This window comes from Martes martes (assembly GCF_963455335.1).
Source record: "Martes martes genome assembly, chromosome: 1".
Taxonomy (NCBI): Eukaryota; Metazoa; Chordata; class Mammalia; order Carnivora; family Mustelidae; genus Martes; species Martes martes.
Genome location: NC_137888.1, coordinates 138634093 through 138649849, shown reverse-complemented (window position 1 = coordinate 138649849; position 15757 = coordinate 138634093). Strand labels below are relative to the sequence as shown.

Here is a 15757-nt window from a genome sequence, read left to right as displayed (position 1 = left end):
GGAAGAAGCCATTGAGAGCTGTCAAGTCGAGGAGAGAAGTGATACACCATTCTCCTTGCTAGAATACAAGAGAGGCTAGGCAGGGTACTTGTAATCTAAGAGTATCTGGTGGGCAACAATAAAATATGGAGTCTCAACAATGGTGTGCGGAGAGGGGGACAGGGATGTACGGGGGAGGGGACAGACAGGAGAGGGAAGAAGGAGAGAAGGAGGAAGGAATGGGGAAAAGAGAGAGAATGATGTCTGCTGAAAAGAAGAAGAGAGGGAGAGTGGGATGAAGGGAGGGAGGAAAAAGGGAGCAAAGGATGGGAGGCAAGAAAAAATGTGCCAGTACCCTAAAAAAAAAAAAAAATCTCACGGTGAAATGTTACTGGCAAAATCCCCATATGACAGGCATTTTGATGTATTTGCTCAGGTAGCTTTTGTTTTGGTGGTTCACCAGCAGTTCTTTCATGGCTCTGTAATAGCTCATTGAGATTACTTGTATCTGAAGATAATTTGTCAGGCTTATGTAAGACTTCATTTAAGGGGCATTGCCTTGGCATGCAGACAGCTTCCAGACCTTACACACCAGCAGAAACATGTTATCTGAAGAGCACAGTAAAACGAACTAAACGCATTGCTAGGTACCCTGGCAGCAAGCAAGGCAGCTCTATGGGACATCTTCAGAATCGTGCCTTTCTTTTAAAAAAGGAGGAGGATGGGGAGGCCATTGGAAATTGACCCAGAAGCCTGAACCTGGATGGCCTCAAACCCATGGAAACTTCAAATCTGTGGGAATCCTAAGCCTTATCTCAAGCCAAAGAAACGATTCCCATCCTCTTTGCCGGTTACAAGCAGCAGCAGCCGTGGGGTGAACAATTTCTCTCCGTGATTCTGATGATAAGGCTGGATGGAGGAGGGAGAGAGTAAGAGTTCTCATCGATCCAGGGCGCAAGAACGTGGGTAAGGTAGTATGTCAGGTGTTAGCTGTCCTGGCAGCCTCCTGGTGTCATAGGAGTCCCATTTCACTAGGGGTTTCAGTTTCCACAAGCTTTGCTCATCTTCCTGCTGCAAGACTGGCTGCTGGTAGCAGGCGGGAGGCATGGTGTGGAATCCCAGATCGAGAGAACAGTCTGGAGTGGGGAGCCGTTTGTCTGGGGAGTGTGTTCTGTGGCCAAGCCCGTGCAGTCATGACGCCAGCCCAGCGTCAGTCAACGCGCTCATCTAAGATGCGTCTCAAGAACGTATAATTGGGATCGCTCAGCCACGGAAGTGCAGGACGGCGGAGTTGGGTCCCTAGCAGGTCATTTGCTTAGAGAGCCTTCGTTCTACCTGACGTGGAAGTAGACTAGGAGCAGCTCATGCGGAAGGCGTGGAGATGTCAGCAGGTTCTGGAAGTGGGCAGGACGGCAGGGTGAGTGCTTGACCGCCCCTATGATGCTCTCCGTGTGAACGCTAAGAGAGATTTTGTTACAATTCATGGGTGGGTCAAGATCTGTCCATATTCAGGGTATGGGCTTCCAATGGCCAACTTTTCCTAAAACCCTAACGTATCTTTGCTAAGGATGAGATTACACAAATGTGCTTTTCCAGGATTTCTCATGTTTCTTGAAGTTAAAAGACAAAGTAAAGAAAATATAACTCCTGTATTTCAGGCTTTTTTGGTTGGAAATGGAAAAGAAGGAGGATCCTAAAGGGATATAGATTACAATCCTGTATTATCTGAACTTGGAAAAAAAAAAAAGGTATTATTCTGGAAGTATAATTGTTGTACCATGTAATATTAGTTTCAGGTGTACAACATACTGATTTGAAAATATAAACTTGGAAAGTTTTAAGGAGACTTTCAAGAAGAAAATAAACTATCATCTTATTCTCAAGTAAAATATTAAATGGATATAGGGATAGGAAATTGTAATCAGTTCCCAGTGCTAAACTTTGAGGGACACTGAGTTCCCCCAAGTGCCATGCTTGGGGGAAAAACCATAGTGTGTTCCCTAGAGGCTAAGGCTCTGGAGATGTTCTCTGTTGCACAAGAAATATGGGAAGAACTGTGAGTGTCCAACTGGAGAAGAAAAGCCTGCAGAAATGACTGCCGCTTATTTTCAAAGAGAAGGCCTGAAATTCAGAGTAAGGAGATTACTTGTTCCATATTTCCCCAGGAAGAAGGGTTTGATCCTTTGGGAAGAGCGGATTACAGACCCCACTGACAATCTGATTTTAAAAAAACAAGAACAAAAACAAACTTAGACTTACTCCCCAGAAAATACATTTAAATAAAGGCAAAAATGGTGCTCACCATCAGGAATTTCATGGAAACTTCTGTTTCATTTAAGGAACTCCTGCTTGGGATGGTAAGACTGACAGTGGATGGGAATTTGAGGATTTGGCTTGATCTAAGGAAGAATTCTCAAGTTGTTTGGCAAGTGCTCCCATGGATCTGGGTTTTTCAAAAGGGGATTCTCTCCCCATAACTAGACCCCAAATGAATGGCCATGTGAGCTTTAGTCTCACCGATATGTGGATCTGGAGGCAGGAGCTGCTGCTTCTAGCTGTGCATCCTCAGACTTATTATTCAGCCCTGCTAAATATACCTTCAATCCACTGGGAATTGGAGGCAAAAATTCATCACGGGGTGGTTGGGATAATTCAATGACAAAGGTATATAAAATGCCTATCCTGCTGCTAGAGGAAGATGATGAACAAGAATTAACTTTTTAAAGTAATTCTCAAAAATCATGTGTTGAAAGGAAGAACAAGAAAAAGCTTGATTCCTGCCTCTGCATAAGTTCTTCATAATTATGTTCCTTTTTGACTGCTAAGAATATTATAGACAGCATTCTAGCTTTGTGTGGGAAGTTACAATAAATGTATAATTCCAAATATGCACCAGATTTATATTAAAAAAACATTTAAAAAGTGAATTGAAAGGTGATATTATGGTACCTTGAAGTTTTATTTTTTTAAAGAGCTTTCTAACCAAAGTGTGAATGAGCATTGTAGAAATGAAATGTTCTTGAAATAATTCAACACATTTTCAATGAGGAGAAACTTATCCTGAATTTCTATTTAATAGAAGAGGAAATGAGGTTGCATTTTAAGGTAATACTTAATAATGGGGAAGAAAAGTAACTATATATCAAGTGAAAAGTGTTAATGCTAAATAATCATAGAGTATATAATAGAAGTTAAGTAGCTGTCTTTAAGATTCTAGAAAGGAGCATGATTTTCAAAGGCTTTTGGTAATGGCCTTTTTAAAATGTCCAATTGGGGCATGAATTGGAGGATATGAACATTTAGTCCCATGGGTGGCAGGATATTCTTAGCAGCTGACAGCTCCAGGGAACAGCTCCAGAGTGTTGGCCACAGTGTGAACTGCCCGGCATCCCCCAGCCAGCAGATTTGTGGGCCCACCTACAGGCCTCGCTGGATGTGAAGGGGAGATTCCCTCACCTTCAAGGAACATGAACCAGGTTGGGGAGCTCAGCATTCCTCCTAAAAGCACGGTTGTGCAGGCACTGATTTCCCAAGCTATTGAGAGGAGAGAGAGAAGGGTTTTGAAGTTGATGACAGCCTGCAAGGAGGAGGTGAGAACCGTGCTGGGCCATGAAGATGCGTAGGCGCTTGTCTTCCCATCTCAATGTGGCAGCACCATTCTTGTAGGTGTTCTGTCCAAAAACCTAAAAATCACACTGGCTTCCTCTTTCCCTCGCCCCAAAATCCAAACTCTCAGGAACTCCTACATCTTCTACCTCCAAAATTTGTCTTAAATCGGCACACTCCCCCCACCTCCATGGCCAGCGTCCTACCACTGAAACACCTCACTGGGTCTATTTGCTGGTCCCTCCTTCTGCTTTTGGTTCATCCTCAAGTCTGTTTTCCATAAAGCGGCCAGAGTGAGAAAGTCTTTAAAATATTCCCCTTGGGTTAACAATGAAGTCTTCATTCCTCACCCTGGCTTCCTAGGCCCTGAGGGACGTGGCCAGCCCTATTGCTCTCACCCTCATTCCTCAGCGTGGTCCAGTCACACTGCCTTCCTATGATGCTTCGATCCAGTTAGATGTACAGTAGATTAAAAAATAGTGTGAAAATTACTGAAACTTATCTAAGGAGATCATTTCTCAAAATTAGTAGGAAAGCTCAGTTTTATAATGATTCTGCCACACAAATGTGGACATATAAGTAGAAGATGTCAGCAGCATGATTTGATTTCAAGACTTCCTTTGTATTTCAAAATTTATTTCCCTACCAGCTCCATTCAATTCTTTTCAAGATAATAAGTTTTATTAAATTCCCACCAAGAAGTACAGCCAGTATTTACTTTGTACCAAGTACTGTGCTGGGTACAGGAGCTACAACAATGTTTTAAAGACAGGCAGACCCTATCTTCATAGTGCTTTCAACCTACTGAGGGACGCAGTTACAACAGAAGATCATCACAAATGAGATGGTTTACGAGATGCCCAGAGAACACAAGGGTGGAGCACCCAAGTCTAACTTGGGAGGTCAAGGAAAGCTTCCCAGGGGAAGTGCCATTTTAGTTGAGACCTGAAATAGTGGGTCACAGGGCAGGGGCAAGCATTTAAGTGTTCTTGGCAGGGGAAACAGCACAGGCAAAAGGATGGTATTAAAGGAGAGCATGGCATTTTAGTGAAATCCAGCAAAGTTCAGAATTGCTGCAACACAATGGGAAAGTGGGGAGAGGGGAGAGGAGAGGACCGAGATATGAAAAGCAAGCAGTTGTCCTTGTATATAGAGCCTTATAAAACATCATAAGGTCTTTGGAACTACCAGTAACAGATGAAAGGTTTTAAGCAGTGGGATGACAAGTTCTGATATGTGTTTTGGAGAGCTCATTCCAGAGAGAGCTCAGTCCGGAGGTTGATGGACTATTTGAAAGGCTGTTCTATAATCCAGAAGAGATGTCGATATTAACCAACATAGAGGTAGAAATGATTGAGAGAAATCCGAAAAAGAAATGTAGCGAGAATAATCCATAAGACTTTAGGAGATGGACTGGATAATTCAGGGGTGGGAAAAGAGCAAAAACAGTGATTCTTATGTTTCCACCATGGGAAACCTTTTCCAGGGTACCATTTACTAAGATGGGGACTCGGGTGCAAAAAGAGGCTTCTAAAGATGGGGAGAAGTCACACCTGATAGTGAGATACTTTTTTAAATCTAAGAGCAGGTTTTCTTCATGGTATGGGCTCTGGAAATACTGAAAATAGGTGGTTGGAAGAGTCCACAACAGATAGACAGGAGAGACCAGAAGGTACCTAAGACAATCATTAACTCCTCTTTAATTTTGTTTAAGCCCTGGACAAGATGCCAAGCAAGTTCTTTTGTCAATAAACAATATTAAAGAGGATATTGGCTCTACTCATTAATGGTAGGGTCCTTCCACCTCTGTGATTCTGTGGTACCTGGTGTTTACATTTTCCACAGTCAAGGTGTGTCCAGGATCTTATCTGCTTCGGTCAAGGCAATTGCAGCCCCTTGGGGGGAATAAAAGTGTTTCCTCATCCCAACTGGCTTCACATCTCTCTTCAGCCATACACAGGTCATTTACATTTTGGATGAGTAAACGTCTGGACTGTATGGTGTTTTATAAGCTTAATGGACATGTGAATGTGGGAGAAACAGACACAGAGAAAGATGACAGTAGATATCTGCTTCAGACACCACCCAATTAATTTAATTTCTGTGACATCATCCCACTTTAGCTGAAGTCTTCTGAAATGAGTAGCTCTTGTTTTATGTGTTGTTCAAACTCTTATTAAACAATGTGCTTCCATGAGACGGAAAGTTCCTTTAGAAAAATTTTCTCAACCTTGGCACTATGGACATTTTGAGCTGGATAATGCTTGGTGGGGAGACCTGTCCTCTGTACTGTAGGATATTTAGTAGCATCTCTGGCTTCTACCCACAAATTGCCAGTAAGAGACCCGCCTACACATACACACACACACACACATACACACACACTCTGTTGTGACAGTCAGATATGTCTCCAGATGTCACCAGATGTCCACTGGTGGGGGGTGAGGGGGCACAACCACTCCCAGTTGAGAATCATTGCTTCAGAGCAGTGGTTCTCAAAATATGGTGCTCAGACCAGGAGCATTGGCGTCACCTGAAAAGTTGTTAGAAATGGAACTTGTGAAGCCCCAACCCACACCAACTGAGAAGGAAACTCTAGGTGTATAGGGCTCAGTGATCTGTGTTTAAGAAGCCTGCCAGATGATTCATATATACACTGAAGTTTGGGAAGCACACCTCCAGAACACATGAATGGTAACTAAAGTTTCACAAGAAATAGTTATATATATTTTAAAAGAGAGAGAGAGAGATTTGGGGGAGCACCAGGGTGGCTCAGTTGGTTGGGTATCTAACTCTTGGTTTCAGCTCAGGTCGTGATCTCGGGGTTATGAGGTCAAGTCCACCGTTGTGCTCCACACTCAGCTTGGAGTCTGCTTGGGATTCTCTTACTCTCCCTCGCCTTCTCCCCTCTCCCCACTCAAGTATATTTCCATGCTCTCCCTCTCTCTCATAAATTAGATAAATAAAGTCTTTAAAAAAATTTTTGAATAGAAGAAGGTCTTTTCTCTTCCTTTTTCCTTTCTCTTTCAACAAGGGAAATGAAAGTACATCATTTTATATCTGAAAGGCAAAGATTATTGATAAATAAATTTCTATCATGGAAACTCTTATAGATATACAACAATTTTTAAATCCAATGAAAAGTTTGATACACCAAACAGAATTCACTCCCCTTAGTTCACAAAGATCAAACAGTCATAGAGTGATTCTATATTCAATTGACAAAGAGAGATTATAAATAAGCACATGGAGGGGATGCCTGGGTGGCTCAGTTGGTTAAGTGTCTGCCATCAGCTCAGGTCCTGATCTGGGGGTCCTGGGATAGAGCCCCTGCCTCATGCTCCCTGCCCAGCAAGGAGTTTTCTTCTCCATCTCCCACACACACACACTGCTCATGCTCCCTCCTTTTAAATAATTTTTAAATAATCTTTAAAAATAAATAAATAAATAAATAAATAAATAGGGGCACCTGAGTGGCTCAGTCATTTGGCGTCTGCCTTCGGCTCAGGTCGTGATCCAGGGTCCTGGGATCGAGCCCCCTATCGGGCTCTCCGCTCAGCGGGAAGACTGCTTCTCCCTCTCCCATTCCCCCTGCTTGTGTTCCCTCTCTCGCTGTGTCTCTCTCTGTCAAATAAATAAATAAAATCTTGAAACAAATAAATAAGCACATGGAAAAACTTTCTGCAGGCAGAATAGTAATGTTGATATAGAGCTTCTATTCAGGCTAGTAGGCCCGCTTGTCTGCCCCAGCACTCACTAGAATTTGGAAAGATAGGACAGATGTCTGTGTACAGGAGAACTTCCCTTTGTTTTCTTCCTTAGCTTCCCTTTTTTACTTGTTTGTTCACTCACCCCTTTTCCGCCAAAAACAGCTCTAAATAAAGGAGTGGGGTTTTCTGGTTCATTTAAGCAGCAGCTTTATGATGCATGCTACAAATTATAAAAGTTGAGATGGAACGTTCCACTGTTCGAGTGTATCTTCACATTCTGTGAGTTGCTAACCAGTTCCGTGATCTCAGCAGCTCCCATGAAAATGCAGTTGGGTCTCTGATTGTTAGACTGGATTCTGAATATCACTTTGTGAGAAAAGAAAATGATGCTCCCTTTGAATAATTACTCTTTTCTTAGGAGCACAGGCATGCCAAAACAAGGAAGATAATTTTAGTAAGACTTCATTCATTAACTTACTCATTTTCTCATGTATTGATTTGTTCAAAAACTATTAACTGAGTATCAACCATATACCAGTGAATAAGACAAATATATATTTTCTGACCTCATGGAGCTTACATTTTTTTGTAGGCAGGGGGAAGCAGAAGACAACCTAATGTTTCAAATTTTGGATCATATCCTGTCTATGGGATCAATTTAGTGGGTCACAAATTGCTTTTGTGGCTGTTTCTTTAATGAACAAACTAGAATAGAATGAAGAAATTTGGTTCCATTCTACCATACTTCTTAAGCACGTTATTTTACCAAACTGTTCTTTCAGCTGTCTGTGTGTGTGTGTGTGTGTGCGTGCGCGCGTGCGCACACACACATATGAGGACATGAATCAATATAAAACATGTATATTATGTTTTAACTTGAAAAATACTGAAATGTTTAAAACACAGAAATAAATGAAATGATTTTGAATTGTAATACATGCTATGAAAGGCTAAGAGGCTTAGATAGAAAATTATGTGTTGTGATGAGCACTGGGTATTATATGCAATTAATGAAACATTGAGCACTACATCAAAAACTAATGATGTGCTATATGTTCACTAACTGAATGTAATAATGTAAAAATGAAACAAAATTTAAATTTCACACTTTAAAAAACAGAAAAAAGAAAAAAAAGGAAATAACAATAAACAACAAGCGCAGGGAGACAGAACCAACACCAGCTGTATGGTCAGAGATGGCCTCTCTGAAGAGAGGAAGCCAGCCAGAGAGAGTAGATGAACCTTCCAGACAAAGGGAGTAACAAGTGTAAAGAGTCTGTTTAGGGCCTGAATACCTGGGGTGTAGCAGTGCGACAACCTAAATGGAAAAAAAAACCAAAATGGACAATTAGTTTCCTTCCTCCTTAGGAAGGAAAATTCTAGAATTTTTGGTTGATTGTGGAACAAAAACGAAAGAGAGGCATGAACCTATTCCAGAAACACAGATAGATTTCACTTCCAAGACATGAAAAATCCTCAAAATTTTCATAGGAGGAAGACACATACTCAAATGAAATCCACAAACATTTATTAATTTTTTTACCATCGCAAAAAATTACACAGTGGTGAATTCAAAGATGACCAAGAGTAAGGTTTGAAACACACATATATACAAAAGACCAAAGATTATAATTTAATTCCTACTCCACATGCACCAAATTTATTTTTCTCTATTTGGCTTTATAACAAAGATTTCACTCATTCCAGAATGGTTGCTGCTCAGTTAGATAACAGAATGCTTTCTGCCTATTTAGATTACCTGCCCTGATCTATATTTCAGAAGATAGGGGTGCTCTGTATACAGTGGTTATTTTATATTCTGGGACCTTAAACAAAGCTTTGCAAAGAGAATTATGAGCTCTGTAACACTCTAATCCTTCAAGCTAAGACTCCCAAATTCTTTCATAGAACCCCAAATTCTAAAGCCAACACTTTGATAGTGCTTATGCCCATGTTTGTATCAAATTTACTATTGTTGTTACTCAGTTTTATCATTATTATTGAAATGCGCTCTATCTCCTTACTCTCTCACTTTGTTTAGCTGCCTAAGCTCCTTCTACCAACCCAAGCATCCGTTCCCCTACTTTCCTGAAAACGCAGAGCTTGCAACCTCTTCAAAACTTAACTTCCCACTTCCTTGGCTAGTGCGGAGAACTCACAGAGGCTACCGCAGTGGCAACAAAGGCTATTTCAGTGATTGTTGATATATACCTACTGTTCTGACTTGACTATAGTGGACTGTGGGATCTCGGGCCATTGGCAAGTGGTCTGGAAACTGGAGACAACATTCTGTACTGTCGCTCAAGGCAGCTGGGATCTAGTAAGAGCTGTGAATATGGACACAGCAAAACCTCTGGGAAATTCTTGGAGGATCCTTTAACCAAAGGTTTTGGAACATGGTAATTTGTAGTTGTATCAAGAGGCCACTAAATGTTCATATTCCTTGAAGCAATAATTTGAGAATCTTCTGGAATGGTTTTGAAAATCTTTCCTAAAGAAATAAATCCAGAATTCAGAAATAGATTTTGGCACAGAAATGTTATGTGTGGCATTATTTATATTTGAAAATCAACCAAATATCATTCAACAGGAGAATGTTAAATACATATTGTTATATTTATATAATAGACTATTTAAAGTCACTAAAAGGGCTATTCATAGAGAGATTATAGTGTAGTAAAATGGTTAAGTTATAATGTTTGGTGGAAAAGGATAAAAATTGGAATTTATGATATGATTTCAACTATATCTAAAAATAAATAAGAACTCTCATAGGAGATTTCCACTCTTTATTATGAGAAAAAAGAGAATGATGTGTAATCATCATTTTCTTTAAAAATGTGACCTTTTGGGGTCCCTGGGTGGCTCAGTTGTTAAGCATCTGCCTTCGGCTCAGGTCATGATCCCAGGGTCCTGGGATCGAGCCCCACATCGGGCTCCCTGCACGGCAGGAAGCCTGCTTCTCCCTCTCCCACTCCCCCTGCTTGTGTTCCCTTGCTCACTGTGTCTATGTCAACTAAACAAAGAAAATCTTTAAAAAAATAAAACCAAAAAATAAAAATGTGACCTTTTTTTAGAACCAGATGTGATAGGAAATTAATTGGCTCATAATAAATATTGATGACTAAATTTTGTCAAATAATTTTAGTAAAGAGGAAACTATTTACATGCAGATTCAAGTTGCCTTTGGAAGTGTCATTAGCCTCCAGAGCCCTGCATGGTTATAAGCTACAACATTATATTTTATGATCTACAAGGTTAGAGTAATGGACCTCTTCAAGGATATTGAGCTATAGACTGGCAAAAGAGAGTTTAAGCCTGACACTTTATTTCTTCACCCTGTTGTCAAACTATTTGCTATGTCTTAGGGGGGAAAAAAAAAAGAGATAGGCTACTATCCTGATGACCTTGAAAACTGGTAGTAGAGCAGTCCCCATCCCCACAGGTCAAATTAGTCAGCTGGACACAGCCACATACTAAGAAAACTTATGCTCTTCTGTTTTGGAGAATTTTTCCTTTGTTCCCCAGCCTTGTTAATAATTTCTGCTCACAGGGAGTCTCTGTTTATGACAACCTAATCGTCTTGGCCTATGTACTGTGTCTCAGTGTGAGCCTCCTGTGGAAGGCAGCTTTACAGAGCCCACACTGGTGACAGATTCATGCCTCCTCCCTGTGGGTGGTCAGAGGTAGGGAAACCTGAGCTTTCTGTCCCAGGTCTGTCATGTGCCAGAAAATTTAGATTCAGGGAGCTGTTATCTGTTACAGCTATGAGCCTCCCCAAAACCAGAATTACAGGTAACTAATATTTCTTTTGCGTGCCAAAGCAAACCCCAAACCTTTAATCCCCAAATGACTGGGCTATTAATATTAAAATGGTTTCTTTTATATAGTTTGTGTAACCATTTGTTAGTCTCAGGGGCCAGTGCAATAAAAACATCACGGAAGGTCTTTAACTTTGAAGACCATCTAAATGAAAAAGGGAGGAAGTATGTTATCTGCTGGAAAAGACTCAGAAGGAGTTAGTCCATCATGGAGATAGACTCAGATTTCTTGGGCGCAAACTTGGTCTTAGAAAAAAGCTCTAAAAGATTTAGCTGAAGGAGCCAAAGCTGGATTTAAAGCAAGGCAAACCTGATTTTGAATCCCATAGAATTGGGTGTCCTTAGGCTACTTCCCAAACTTTTCCAACCCTTTCTTTCCTCGCTTAAACAATGGAGCTCACAACAAATACTTTTCACAGTGATATAGGCAAAATAATATAATGGACGTGAAACACTTGGCTTTTGTGGTGTGCATATCACATACCTCTTAATCTCATGATTAAAGCATATCAAAATGCTTCCAACCCATTGTTATCAGTTGGCGCTTCCAAGGAAACTGTACTTCTTTTTATTTGATAATTAGAATGCAACATGCAAATGGTCATGCTGGACTTAACTTGGGATCAGTTACCACCTATAGACAGATACTTACATTGATACCAGTACCACCATTACCCTTCACCTCACCCCACACAAGCAACTTCTATTGGCAGCAGAAACCCCAACATCAGTGTATTGATGTTACATGCACGTTTCCACCCAATACAGCCATATACAGCGCACACTCCATCCGCTAATTCCTACCCCTGCATCCTTTGCAATCCATAGAAATGAGTTCCCAGGTAATCAGTCATAGGAGTAAATTCCTGTATGTAACTACACATGGAAGAGACTTGTTTTGAAAAAATAAAAAAATATATAAATTATTTATATATAAATATGTAAAAATATAATTTATTAAAGTATTTATATATAAATTATTACATATTATACATAAATTTTTGTTTTCATGCATTACACATAAATATATGTATATGTATGTATATATTTATATACATTGTGTGAGCAAGTTCAATATAATATGTTGGAAGATGGATTATGATGTTGAGAAAAAGAAAGGAAAGAGGGTAGATTTAGAAGGCATACTTCTAAATATAAAGCAAATTATAGCCTTTGTTATGTAAAATGTATGCCAGTTACACTGAGAGCAGTGCCTCTCAAATTTTAGCATGTACTTGACTTCCAGAAGGGCCTTTGGATTCCCGGTCCCTCACTCCCAGAGCTTCTGATTCAGTAGGTCTCGGTGGGGCCATGTAATTTGCATTTCTAACAAGTTTCCAGATGATGCTGATGCTGCTGGTCCAGGAAACCACTCTGAGAACAAATGATTGATATAATTCGAAAATGAATTTTGGAGCTTTTCATCTTTTTCAGTGGTCCAGAATAATTTCCCCCCAAGTTAGTATTTAAATTTCAGTTAGTTAGTGTACAGTATAATATTAGTTTCGGATATATGTTAGCATGATTCAACACTTCCATACAGCACTTGGTGCTCACCCCAGCAGGTTCCCTCCTTAATTTCCATCACCTATTTCACCAGACCCCTCACCCACATCTCCTCTGGTAACTGTCAGTTTGTTCTCTACAGTTAAGAGTCTGTTCTTGGTTTGTCTCTCTTTTTCCCCCCCATGTTCATTTGTTTTGTTTCTTAAATTTCATATATGAGTGAAGTATTATGGTATTTGTTTTTCTCTGACTTATTTCACTTAACAGTATACTCTCTAGCTCCATCCATGTTGTTGCAAATGGCAAGATTTCATTCCTGGTGGTGGCTGAGTAATATTCCACTGTACATCTATACCTCTTCTTTATCCATTCATCAGTGGATGAACATTTGGACTCTTTCCTTAATTTGGCTAATGATGGTAATGTTGCGATAAACATTAGGGTGCAGGTATCCCTCTGAATTCATATTCTTGTATCCTTTGGGTAAATGGTCCAGAACAGTTTAAATAGCATTGGAATCATCTGTTCTTTAAAAGTTAGTTGGAACCCAGCTGTGAAATTGCTTCATCCTGGCACTCCCCCTCCCCCAACACACCCTTTTAAATGACAGAATTTTGATCACTGTTTCAGTCTCTTTTTATTAAATTTTTCTCGTTCTTCTTGGGTTAGTCAATTCCTATTTTGTTAAGAAATAATCCATTCTCTCTAGAATTTCACATCTATTGCAATAGGATATAATGTAGTACTTCTTCAAAACTATTTTCATGATTGTGTGTATTTCTTCTTTTCAGTTCTAATTCTCCCTCTCTTCTCTCCCTAATCATACTCACACAATGGTTTTATATTTTATAAAAGAAACAACTTTTGAATTTGTTTGTTCTTTCTACCATTCTTGTTTCCCACTTCATTCCAGTATTTATCTTTACTAATTACATCTTCATACTTTACTTAGGTTTGTCCTTTTGTTCTTCATGGAATTTCTTAGTATCCGCACTGTGTTCATTTATTATAAGTCTCTCAGTAACAAAGCTGTCATAACTATAAGCTATACATTTTCCTCTGAATATAGCTTTAACTATGTTCCTGTAAGTTTGGGTAGGAAATAAATATTCTCCTTTACATAGTTCTAAGTAGTTTATAATTAAAATTTTGCCTTTCTCATTAACCATAGAGTTATTTTGAAAGTTTTTTTTATTTTTTGAGTAGTTAAGTTTGACTAGCTATTGCTTTCTTGTTTAATCTCAAGTTTATTAGCTTATGATCTATGATTATGGTCTATTAAAATATCTACTTTGCAAAGTAAGTTAAAATTTTCTCTTCGGCCTTGTAATTTATTTATTTTATTAATGTTCAATTGTGATGCAGGTCTGTGCAGAAATCTCTTAGATTGTGTGGCTTATGTGTTTCAAATCTTTATGTCCTTTCTTATATTGGGGCTCCTTGATCAATTCTGAAAACCCCAAATAATTTCCCAAAGCCAATGTTACCTTTATCCTGAAACCTAAGGAACAAAATACAAACCAAAAATCATGACCCAATTATATACATATACATATAGATGCAAACTTCTAAATGAAATAACCCAGAAGGACCCCAAAAGAATATCTTATGACCAAGAAGGACTTGTTCCTGGAGCATAAGCCTGGTAAAAAAAAATCAGAAAAGCTATCAGAATAATTTGTCTCATCAATAAAAAAAGATTATGACAATATGTATAGAAGCATTTGTAAATTTTAGCCATTTTTAATTTTAAAAAACCTTACTTTCTATTTCTCTTTCACTTAAATATGATAACCTTAATTACTTAAACATGATAACTTTAATTACTTTCTGTTTCTGATTTACTTAAATATGATAAAGACCATCTGCCAAAAACTAATAAATAACAAAATTCTAAATGGTGAAACTCTAAGACTCTTTAAATTTAGGCATAAGAGTGTCTCGGTGATCTATTGTCACAATAATGCCTCAGAACAAACAACTACCAAACTCCAGGTGATATGATAATAACATATGAGTAACTCACAGTCAGTGGTGATCAGGGGATCGGAGCTGGGCTTTTGTGCATGTCTGTGGTCAGCTACAGGTCATCTAGGCAGCTATGGGATCATGTCTGGGCTTATCCATGTGTCTGGGGCTGGCTGCCTGTGGACTGATTTAAGATGGCCTCTGCTAGAACAATTGGGAAAATTCTACTCTATACAACATGCTCTCACCTTCCAGCAGGCTAGCCCAGGCATGCCTTCGCAGTGGTGACAGAGGAGTAGGAACAAGAGGAAGCCCAACGTCAGAGCATTTTCTAAGCTGGCATCATATTTGCTAACATCCCATTGCCCAAAGCACCCATGGGGCTCATCCTAGACCCAGGGTGTGAGGGCAATGACAAGTTTCATGGCAAAGGACATGGATACAGGAATATCGGAGACTGTCTTTGCAATCTCCTTCAGATGGAATCCCTGGTTCCACCAGTATTATTTATCATAGCTTCAGAGAGTCCAGTAAATTTATATTGAATAAGTATTTAGCATAATTCATGTAACCAGAAAATAAATCTTACCTTTTTTGTTGTTGTTGATGATGTGATGGCATACCTACAAAAGCCAAAGACTCTAGTAAAAAAATGCTACAGTTGGTAATGATGTTTGGGAAAGTGTCTAGATTGAAAAATAAATGTAGAAAAATCAATAGGTCTTCTTTTTAGTCATTGCTTTGGCAAATATTTATTGAACACTGGCTGAATGAACGCTAAGCACTCATGTAGGGCCTAGAGATAATAGCAGTAAACAAAAGAGACATTGCAGTTGTAGGAAATGGAAAATGAACCACAACTGACTAAATATAAGTCAGATGGTGACAAGTGCTGTGGAGAAAAATAGAAAGCAAAATAGCTTATAGCAAATGCTTAGTAGGTAGGTGGGCAGCAGACAATGGTACGCTGTTGTCTATGGGGTGATCAGGGAAAACCTCACTGTTAAAAATGTGAACATCTGAGCAGAGGCTCAAAGTCTATAAGGAAGCCTGCCATGCTTTGAGACAGTGTAGTACGCAGTGTGCTTTATTTATTTTAAGAGTTATCAATTATAGATGGAGATGGGACTGTTACCATAACAGTGCAAATTATAAAATACTTAGGAA

At 39.4% G+C, this 15757-nt stretch overlaps 1 protein-coding gene across 4 annotated transcripts in view; it reads left to right on the top strand.

The window, feature by feature from the left end:
* Positions 1–15757, top strand: part of THRB (thyroid hormone receptor beta) — a gene marked incomplete at its 5' end in the record, with an annotated part of 375783 nt that overhangs the window by 178813 nt on the left and 181213 nt on the right. The window contains one exon of one of the 4 annotated variants that reach the window (XM_080809567.1): positions 629–1396. The exons of the other annotated variants lie outside the window; for them this stretch is intronic. Of the gene's footprint in view, positions 1–628; positions 1397–15757 lie in introns of those variants that run through there. 4 annotated transcript variants of the gene reach the window in all.